Raw genomic sequence first — 9,447 nt, forward strand, 5'->3', positions numbered from 1 at the left:
ACCGCTGTGGCCACACATGCATAAGATATTTAATGGGAGTTTTTTCTCAAAAAAACAAAACAAAAAACCCTTACACCCCAGCATAGGTCAGTAGCACGGTTTGAAAGCTCATTTCCACGACCACTGCATCTGCGAGCTGTTGTGTGGTTGTGTGTAGGCAATGAAGGTTAAGTGGCAGGGAGGAGGGATAGGGGTGGCAGCTGGGACTTCAGACACCCACAGGCAGTACAACCACGTCTGGGCGACACCCGATCCTCCCCTTGCAGCCCTCTGTAATGTTCGGGAGGTGGCAGGTGAGGAGGAGCGTGTCCATATTTTGCTATGAGCGCCCATTGGGAACTTTTTAAAAATCCCTTGCCTCGGCAACTGAAACCCGCGTGTATCACAAACAGGAAGAACTATGGGAGATTTCTGGGGCAACTTGACTGGCTAAAAAGGGCGTGCTGGGAATGATCTTCGGAGCGGACCGAAGGGAGAGCGGGCCGCCGGCTCCACCACCGCCGCCTCATCCCCAGCCGGGCTCGGAATGCGGCAAGTCGGGGGGCGGGGAAGCCACACAGTACCCAGGTTGCAGACTCCACAAAGAGGGACTTTCGAGAAAAGATGGATTCCTGTTACTTACGTCTGCAACCACGTATCTTTGGGAGGGAGGGAAAGACTGCAACCGGAATCCAGACTGTTAGGGAACCTGTACCATAAGCACCATCTTTGTTGAAGGCGAAAGCGCGAAACAGGAAGTAGTGTCGCCATCTTTGTTGAGGGCAAGCACAGGAAGTGCTGTAGCCGTTTTATTGGGTACCCAAAGGTCAGATTGAAGATTTTTCCGCCATGTTTGCTGTGGGTAAACAATTCAACCGGGATTATTTTAGCAAAGGGAGTAATTGGTTTTTGAAAAGATAGACAAATGGCCAACTAACATAGGAAGAAAAGCTAAACATCACTAATTATCAGAGGAATTCAAACTAAAACCACAATAAGATATCACCTTAACTCCAACTGCTTGTCTGGGCTTTAAAAAATAAATTTAAAACAAATTTAAATTAAAAAAAAAAAAGGTATCACCCTACCCCTGTCAGAATGGCCATTATTAAAAAGTCAAAAAACAATAGATGTTGCCTTGGATGCAGAGAGAAAGGAAGGCTTATACACTGTTGGGGGGACTGCAAATTAGTACAACCTCTGTAGAAAACAGTGTGGCGATTCCTCAAAGAAATAAAAGTAGGCTTACAATTCAACTCAGCAAATCCCACTACTAGGTATCTACCCAAAGGAAATGAAGTCATTTTATCAAAAAGATACTCACACTTGAATGTTTATCACAGCACAATTCACAATGGCAAAGACTTTCAATCAACCTAAGTGCCCATCAATTTATGAGTGGATTAAGAAAATGTGATGTGTGTGTGAGTATTAGTCACAAAAAGCAATGAAATAATGTCTTTTGCAGCAACTTGGATGGAATTGGAGACCATTGTCTCAAGTGAAGTAGCTCAGGAATGGAAAAACAAGCACCACCTGTACTCTCTAATAATTGGAAGCTAGGGCACACATGGACACAAAGAGATGTAAAGGTCATAGGAAATCAAGAAGGGGGAGGGATGGGGGAGGGGTAAAAACCTACCTATCAGGTATTAATACAATGAACACTATTCTGGTGAAGGGCACACTAAAAGCCCTAACTTAAGCGTTATAAAAGGTATCCATGTAGCAAAAACATTTGTACCTCCCTAATATTTTGAAATGTAAAGAAAGGCATAAATTTTTTAAAAAGGAGTAATTGGATCGTTGCATTTTAACACAGTAACTCCACCAGGGCCTTGCACACCATTGACATAATGGGCAGCTCAAAAGTCACCCTAGCATAGGTCAGCCTTCCTTCCCTTCCCTTACTACTCTTTAAAATGGCAACATATCTGCATTCATCTCCTACATTTCCCATTCCCTTTACCAGCTTTATTTTATCAATAGCATACCTCACCATCTAACTAAAACTTTTACTGATTCGTTTGTTTACCATCTGTTTGCCTCCACTAAAAGTCATTTCTTTACATCAACCCTTCCTGCCTGCAAGGAGTTTACAAGTCAGTCAGTCAGGATTCCGTTGCTGCACTCAGTGGGCTACTCTAAACAGAAAGGGGTCTGTCAGAGGGAATTGGATACATTCAAAATCACTGGAAAGGCTGGAGAAGGGTTGAAAATCCAAGGATGACTCCCTAGACAACATTGTCTCCTGGTGACAATCAAGAAGATGGAGTCTTCCTGGAAGCCACCATTCCACATCGCCAACCTCCTCCTTACACCATCAGAGCAATTAACTGAACAGTAGAACAGTGCTACAGAAAAGCATTAGTCTCCACAGCTGTATTTGCTGACAGCTACAAAACAGCGCCTGCAAATCTTACTCTGCTGCATGCAATTGGTGAGACCAATTTTGCAGGTAGAACATTAGCAGCATGATGTCTGGGGCATGTAGTTTGTAGCTGTCAAGCTTCTGAAACACAGAAAGGTGTATTAAAAATAAGGAAGGGCTGATACTAAAGACCACTCTACTGTATCAACCACATTATCAATTTGGAAAGCAAGACAAAAATGCATGAACCAAATATAGAGACACAAGAATGTCAAATTAAATGTCCTTCCTCAAATTCCTTTGTGAAATGAGGCAGCTGACCAGTAAATACATTCATTGATTCATTTTTAAATCAATTGGATGCTATACACAGAAAGTCATATGCCTGCTAAAAACTGGTTGACAGTACAGAAAAAAATCTCCTCAAATATCATTATCAAATATCAAATATCTACAAAGGTTTTCACAACCAGCATCTCTGGTGGAAGATGAAAATATCTTTGCAAGCAAATCAGTGGAGAGCAATTCTCAACTTCCTCCTCAAAACTTAACAATTTTATCCAGTTTACAATCTTACTATGCCACTATACCATTTAATCACACCGTTAGTGACAGTGTTTTTACATATGTGGCAAGTATTATCATTATAATCATGCACTGCATAATGGCATTTCAGTCAACAATGGATTCCATATGTGACAGTGGTCAGAGCAATAGGCTATACCATACAGCCTAGGTGTGAGGTAGGCTATACCATCTAGGTTTGTGTATGTACACTCTGTTTTGTTCACATTATGATACATTTCTCAGAATGTACCCCCTTCTTTAAGCAAAACATGAATGTACTGGCATTTTGCATGTGTAAAGACTGCAGAATCAGAGTGGTCAATTGCCTTAGCCAAAATCTCACAGCTAATGTAGAGCAAAACCTGAATTCTAACCAGACTCCTCTGATTTCATGCTCTTTCCAGCACACCACACCATCCTATCTAGTGAGAGTCTATTGTTCCAATGACAGCTAAATAGTACTGGCAAATCATCCTGATGCCACTTCCCACTCCTCAGTTCCAGGCACTCTCTTTACTCCCTTCCTCTTCCTCTTTTGCTCTACAATTTCTGTCCTTTCCTCTGTGAGGTTTCCCTTCAGTGTGTAGACAAATGGTAGCAACATTCTCTATCTTCATCCAAATAAAGTGCAGACCTCTTGCAACACTGCCAATAGTGGAGGATTATACGTTGAGCATCCTTAATTCAAAAATTTCAAATCCAAAATGCTCCAGAATCCGAAATTTTTTGTGGGAAATTCCACACCTGATCTCACATGATGGGTCACAGTCAAAAGACAGCCAAGCCTTTATTTCATGCACAAAATTATTTAAAATATCATAAAAAATTCTCTTCAGGCTATGTGCATAGGGTGTATATGAAACATAAATGAATTTCATGTTTAGACATGGGTCTCATCCCCAAGATATCTCATTAGGTATATGCAGATATTCCAAAATCTGAAAAAATCCATAATCTGAAACACTCTGATCCCAAGCATTTTGGATAAGGGATATTCAATCTATACTAACTTTTCGGAGAGGAAAAATAAGTGTATTTTTTCCATTGTAAACTTTGATAATTTTCAAACATATAGAAAAGCTGAAACAAATAGCACAATAAACACCCATACAAAATTGAACATTTCTTGATAAACTTTGAAAAGGCTTGAGATGTCCTGAGAACTGGAAGGTGAGCCTTGCCAATGATGTCCACGAGCAGGTGGAGAGTCAACAGTAAGATCCGTGAGGGTCACAGAAGAGAAGAAAAGAAGGCAAGAGACCGCATGAGGAGAGTTACTGCAGTCACCAAGGGGCGAGACATCCTTATGGCAAACAACGTGAGGGGCTGGCCATTAAGAATCTGACTTAAATCCGTAAGATGAAGCTCTTGCCATCAAATTCCTCTTCCTGCGGCAAATGTAGATTAGTGTTCATGCTGCCTTCTAAGCAAACAGGCTGGCTCCGATTGACTAGCCAAATGCCATCACCCAGCCTGTTCCAGGACCAGCACCCCACCTTAGCAAACAGCTTTCTCATCAGCACACCAAAGGTTCTGTTCCACGTGTATAAATATCTAAGGCCACAGGGCCTTTAAGGAACCAAACACAGATCAGTCTCACTCTCACAGGTGCTTACTCCTCCGCTCTGGCCGGTTCCTCTCTGTAGGCTGGAATTGTGCCCCCATAGAGGATTAAGCACCTGTTACCCAGTGCTAACAAATCCAATTTCAAGAAAGACAAACATTTTCCTTTTTCTCTCTCCCCTAGCATGTTTACTTGTATCAAGATATACCCATGTGAGTTTTCAAAAGAAAGAGTCAAAAAGAACAAATGCAGTATTTTTCTGACTTTCAATTGGTCTTTGGTTTTGCAACCTTCAAAAAATAAATCAAAGGAGTTGGGTATTTTTGGTTCTTCCTGTTTCATTGATGTGAAAATTAAGTCATGGGGAAAACAGATTCTTTTCAAGCATACTTGAAACATTTACAGAAATAGATCATGAATTAAGTCACAAAGAAACTTCAGTAAATTCCAAGGAATCGATAGCATACAAACTATGTATTCTATGTAAAATTAGAAATTTTAACAAAAGGATAACTTTCATAAATCCTGTAAGTTTGGGAATAAAACAACTCTTAAACTTTTGAGTTAAAAAAAAAGAAAAGCACACACATCTAACTAATACAGTATAAAAAGAAAGCAAAAATACAGTAGAGAAACCTGGCAGACATCACCTTAACCAAAAGATCAAGGTTAAACATCACTAGTAATAAGTCATGGAGACATCATGTGCTCCAATGTGATATGACAAGAAGGACATATCACCTTCATGATATCCTTCCCCAAAATTCACAACCTTAGTCTTTTCATAAGGAAACATCAAACAGACTCAGATGGGGAGACATTCTATAAATTATCTGACAGGTACTCTTCAAAAGTGCCAAGGTCATGAAAGACAAGGAAACATTGAGAAACTGTCACAGATTGGAGGAGACTAAGGAGACGTGACAATTTAAGGAAAGGAAGGAGCAAGAGAGGGAGGATCAGAGGAGGAAAGAAGGAGGAAAGGAAGGCTAAGAAGGACTTTCCCATAATCAGGGAGAAATGAAAAATTCTGGGCCTAAATTCCTATTCTCCATTTCATTTTAGTTACTTTCTTGACATATGCCATAGAATTCCATGTGGTCTCCATTCTCTGTACCCTCCCCAAAAAGATAATGTCAGAATTTGTCAAAAGATATATAGATATGTATCCTTGTAACTGTAAATCCTAAAACAAAAAACAAACAGAAAAAGCCTTGGAATATGCAAGTGTCTCCTCTTTCTCTGTAACTTTTAGTAAGGTATTGTGCTGTAGATAATATTATCTGCATCATCTGCACTAACCAATTATTATTTTACTAAGTTATGAATTGTAATGATTCCTTTAATTCTCTGCTATCTCATTTTATCTTAGATTAATTATTGCTTATTGTAAAAATTCTGAGACTATTTACAAAAACCTAAGTTGCAAGTCTTTTAAAAGAGCCAAATACGTTAATATGCAAATTATCACATACTAATTTAATATTCCAACAATTCTAGAAGTCTGAAATATTATGCTATAGGACTTTGGTGATTGACAAATACTAGTATTATTACAATTATTCATAATTGACAGCAACAAGTTTTTAATTAAGCATCGATTACATGCTAGGGTTAGCTGGCATAACCTCCTGAAAGAAAGATATAGTCTCTGTCTTCATGGAGCTTGGAGTCCAACCGAGGAGATAAACATAAACAAGGAAAAAAATAAAAAACAATAATTAAAAATTGTTATAAGTCCAATAAGGGAAAAGTACTTTGATAGAAAAAGTGGTCAGGGGCTGGGAGAGTAGAGCTGATTTTGATCAAGTCCTCAAAGAAAGCCTCTCTGAGGAGGTGACCTCTCCTAGTTTTCTGCAAAAAGACTGTCAATAGTTATAAAACTGTACTGCACACATTTAAAAGATGGATAAAAAAAATTTAAGAATTTAAGGTATTAGGACACCTAAAGATATTAGGACATGCTCGAATAAGTTCTTAGTCTCCTGGCATTCACAGTGAAATGAGAACCCGCCATTGGTGTTGTCTAGCTTTCATATCTCAAAGAAATAAAATACACTGAGTCATCTAAAGGGACTAACATTTCCCTGGCACTTATTTTAAGCAGGAATTTATTATGTGTTCTTTATGTAAGGAACATCAGATGAGTTAACGTACTCCAATTGTCTTGTGTTATTTTACATACGATACTAAAATGTTCTTCAAATAACATTTCTGGTATTAACCTAATATAAAGCAAAAGATAATGCTGTCCAGGTAGTGACTTTCTGGTGATATAACTACATGCACTGACTGAAAGAAACTGGTAAATGAATGCCATTTAGATTCTCTCAAGTACTAAGTAACAAACTTAAGCATTGTGGATGGCAAAATTTAACAGTTAAATTCTCTGCTAAATATCTACTGGGCTAACTTTGCATACCATTGATCGAAGAGCAATCCATACACTTCAGATAGCGGGCATAAAGGGGACTGACAACATTTTGTGGTGAATAAATTAGGAGCTAACCTTCCATTCTTGTTCAGGCAAAGTGACATAGAAGCAGGCTGCACTAGTACCAGGAAAGAGGGCCAAGATGTTTCTTAATGAACAACAACAAAAGTTTGAAACTGTTTAAGAATATGGCCAAGTATTTGGAGACCATAGAATTTGACATCATAAATTACAAATTATTTTGAAATACCCCCTCCACAAAAAAAAAACCCACCACCCCTGAGTATTTCCATTACCAACTGGCCACACTGACTACAAAAAGAACTTCACCTTGGACCCTACGGAGAATTTCTTTCCAAGCAGAATTACATCATCATGGGTCTGCCAGGATGACTTATCAGTAAATGCACCAAGTAGTCAAATGAACTAGGCTTTTATCTGGGGTTATTTAATAAAGTCCATTTAAAAACTAGACAATGACTGCTAAATATAACGATTTGTATTTCAGCATGATTGATGCTAGGCTGTTCTTTCTGACAATAATCCACCAAAAGCTTCAGTTGCATCTTAATAAAGCAAATACAGCCATGAGCCCAGAAGAGCCTGCTTCCCTTCCTTCCCCTTTGTGCTGATAAGTGGGCACTCATCCAACTTACATACCAGCTATACAGGAAGTATAGCGCTTTTAACAAACAGTGGATATTAGTGTGAAACTGGAGACTGTGTTTGATTTAACAGGGGGGAAAAAATAAGCCATTAAAAGTGCTGATGGATTCTCTGTGCCTCTTTTCCTTACATAATGGGAATTTGAATGCTGGGATGCTTGGAGTACCAGTTGACTAGCAATATGATATGGGCTGAAATGTGTTTCTCTTTACCCAGAGAAGCTCTCCCACTGTCAAGAAGTAGAAGGGAGGCAAAAGACAGAAGGAGTTATGGGCTATGGCCTCCTTCACCAAATCTGTGTGACACACATGGATTTCCCTTAGTGGCCTAAGAACATGAGATGTGCAGAAAGGAAAGGAAACTTCTGAGTTGTTTGTTCTCCCTCCCTGATTTAGACTATTTTTCCTTGGGGCAGACAATTAGTTTCCCATTTTTGTGGTCTCTTCCCAAATAATCTAGTACCATGCACACAGTATGTGCTCAATAAATGTTTGACCAACAACATGACTGTCCTGTTGATTTCATTTTACACACAGCACCTAATATGGTGCCTTGCAGTAGGAACTCAAAAATGTGAGACAAATGAATGAGCATAAGACCGGTGTATTATAAGCAGACATACTTTTGGTACCCATTTATGTATACTAAAGAATGTGAAAAAGTCAAAAACTCCTATCCATTTATTTTCATGTGGCTAATTCTACAAGGGTTATATTTTATTACTGTAAAGTTTTTTATAAGTCATAGGTACCTGATATTTTAAGAGAACTCCTAGAAACTCTTCTCTTTTCTAACTGCACTCTTTTTCCGAAGCACTCTCATTTAGCCTACTCCATTAAGTATTCCCTAAAAGTAAAAATCTCCCAGATGTTTAGCTCTGACCTTATGTATCCAGTTGTCTACTTGACATTGCCGCTGGAGTTCAATAGGCCACTCAAACTTAATCTTTCCAAAACCAGACTCCTAATTCCTCCTGGCTATCTAAAACCATTCTTCCCATGATGCACATCCTGTGAGCTCAGCAGTACATTATCCAAAACAGCATTTTTAAAGTTAGTTAGTTATTAAACGTCCGAACCGTCTGCCAAATCTGTACAATGATTATGATATGTTTTCTAAGATTCAGCTCTCCAAAGTTAATACTTCTTAACAAAAATTTATTTTTACATATAGAAGGGTTGTGTTCTTACAAGGATCAAGTGAGCTAGTGCATGTGATATCTCTTTGAAAAAAATATAAAATATTGCACAGAATGTGCAATATCATACAATCACAGAATTCTGGAAATGGAAAAGAACTAGGCAATGTCCCCTAATTTCACAAAAGTTAAAAAATGAAGCACAGAGAGGCAAAGTGACTTGTGATTGCAGAATGACAATCACAATGAAATTACATTATTTACCAAATTTAATTCTCCATCTGAAACTCAGCCATGGTCTTTTCAACCATTTTACCTGAGTTCATACACATGGTTTCAAACTTTCAAAATAATGCCAAGTTTATGATATTGACGTGCACATACTTTAATATTTTCTAGACTTTATATTTTATTTTATTTAACACTTTTCAAGGTTACCAGTCTCTTATATGATGCGCGATAGACATCATTTCCCTTTAATGTCTCCAAGAAAAAAAAAAAAGAAATTACTATATATTCTTCATAAATGATCTCTTCAAAAATTGTCACCAATGCAACTATAACATCTGGCACATGCAAACAGAAACAGTTCCACTGATGGACACCATCAGTGGCTACTTTTTTCCCTCGTGGTTCTCAACAGGAAGCACTGACATTTAGAAATATGTGAAGATTTTTTTGGTTGTCATAATGACAAGGGAAAGCACCTGGCATTTGGTGTCTGGAGG

General features: G+C 38.4%; 1 protein-coding gene across 2 annotated transcripts in view; it reads right to left on the reverse strand.

The window, feature by feature from the left end:
• Window positions 1-719, reverse strand: part of CRADD (CASP2 and RIPK1 domain containing adaptor with death domain) — a 140,192-nt gene extending 139,473 nt beyond the window's left edge. The window contains exon 1 of one of the 2 annotated variants that reach the window (XM_045553237.1): window positions 623-719. The gene's annotated coding sequence lies outside the window, so the exon portion shown is untranslated. Of the gene's footprint in view, window positions 1-74; window positions 237-622 lie in introns of those variants that run through there. The other variant, XM_045553238.1, reaches the window with a different exon arrangement.
• Between the last annotated feature and the right edge of the window lie 8,728 nt (window positions 720-9,447).

Source organism: Lemur catta, chromosome 6 (genome assembly GCF_020740605.2).
Source record: "Lemur catta isolate mLemCat1 chromosome 6, mLemCat1.pri, whole genome shotgun sequence".
NCBI classification, from domain to species: domain Eukaryota; kingdom Metazoa; phylum Chordata; class Mammalia; order Primates; family Lemuridae; genus Lemur; species Lemur catta.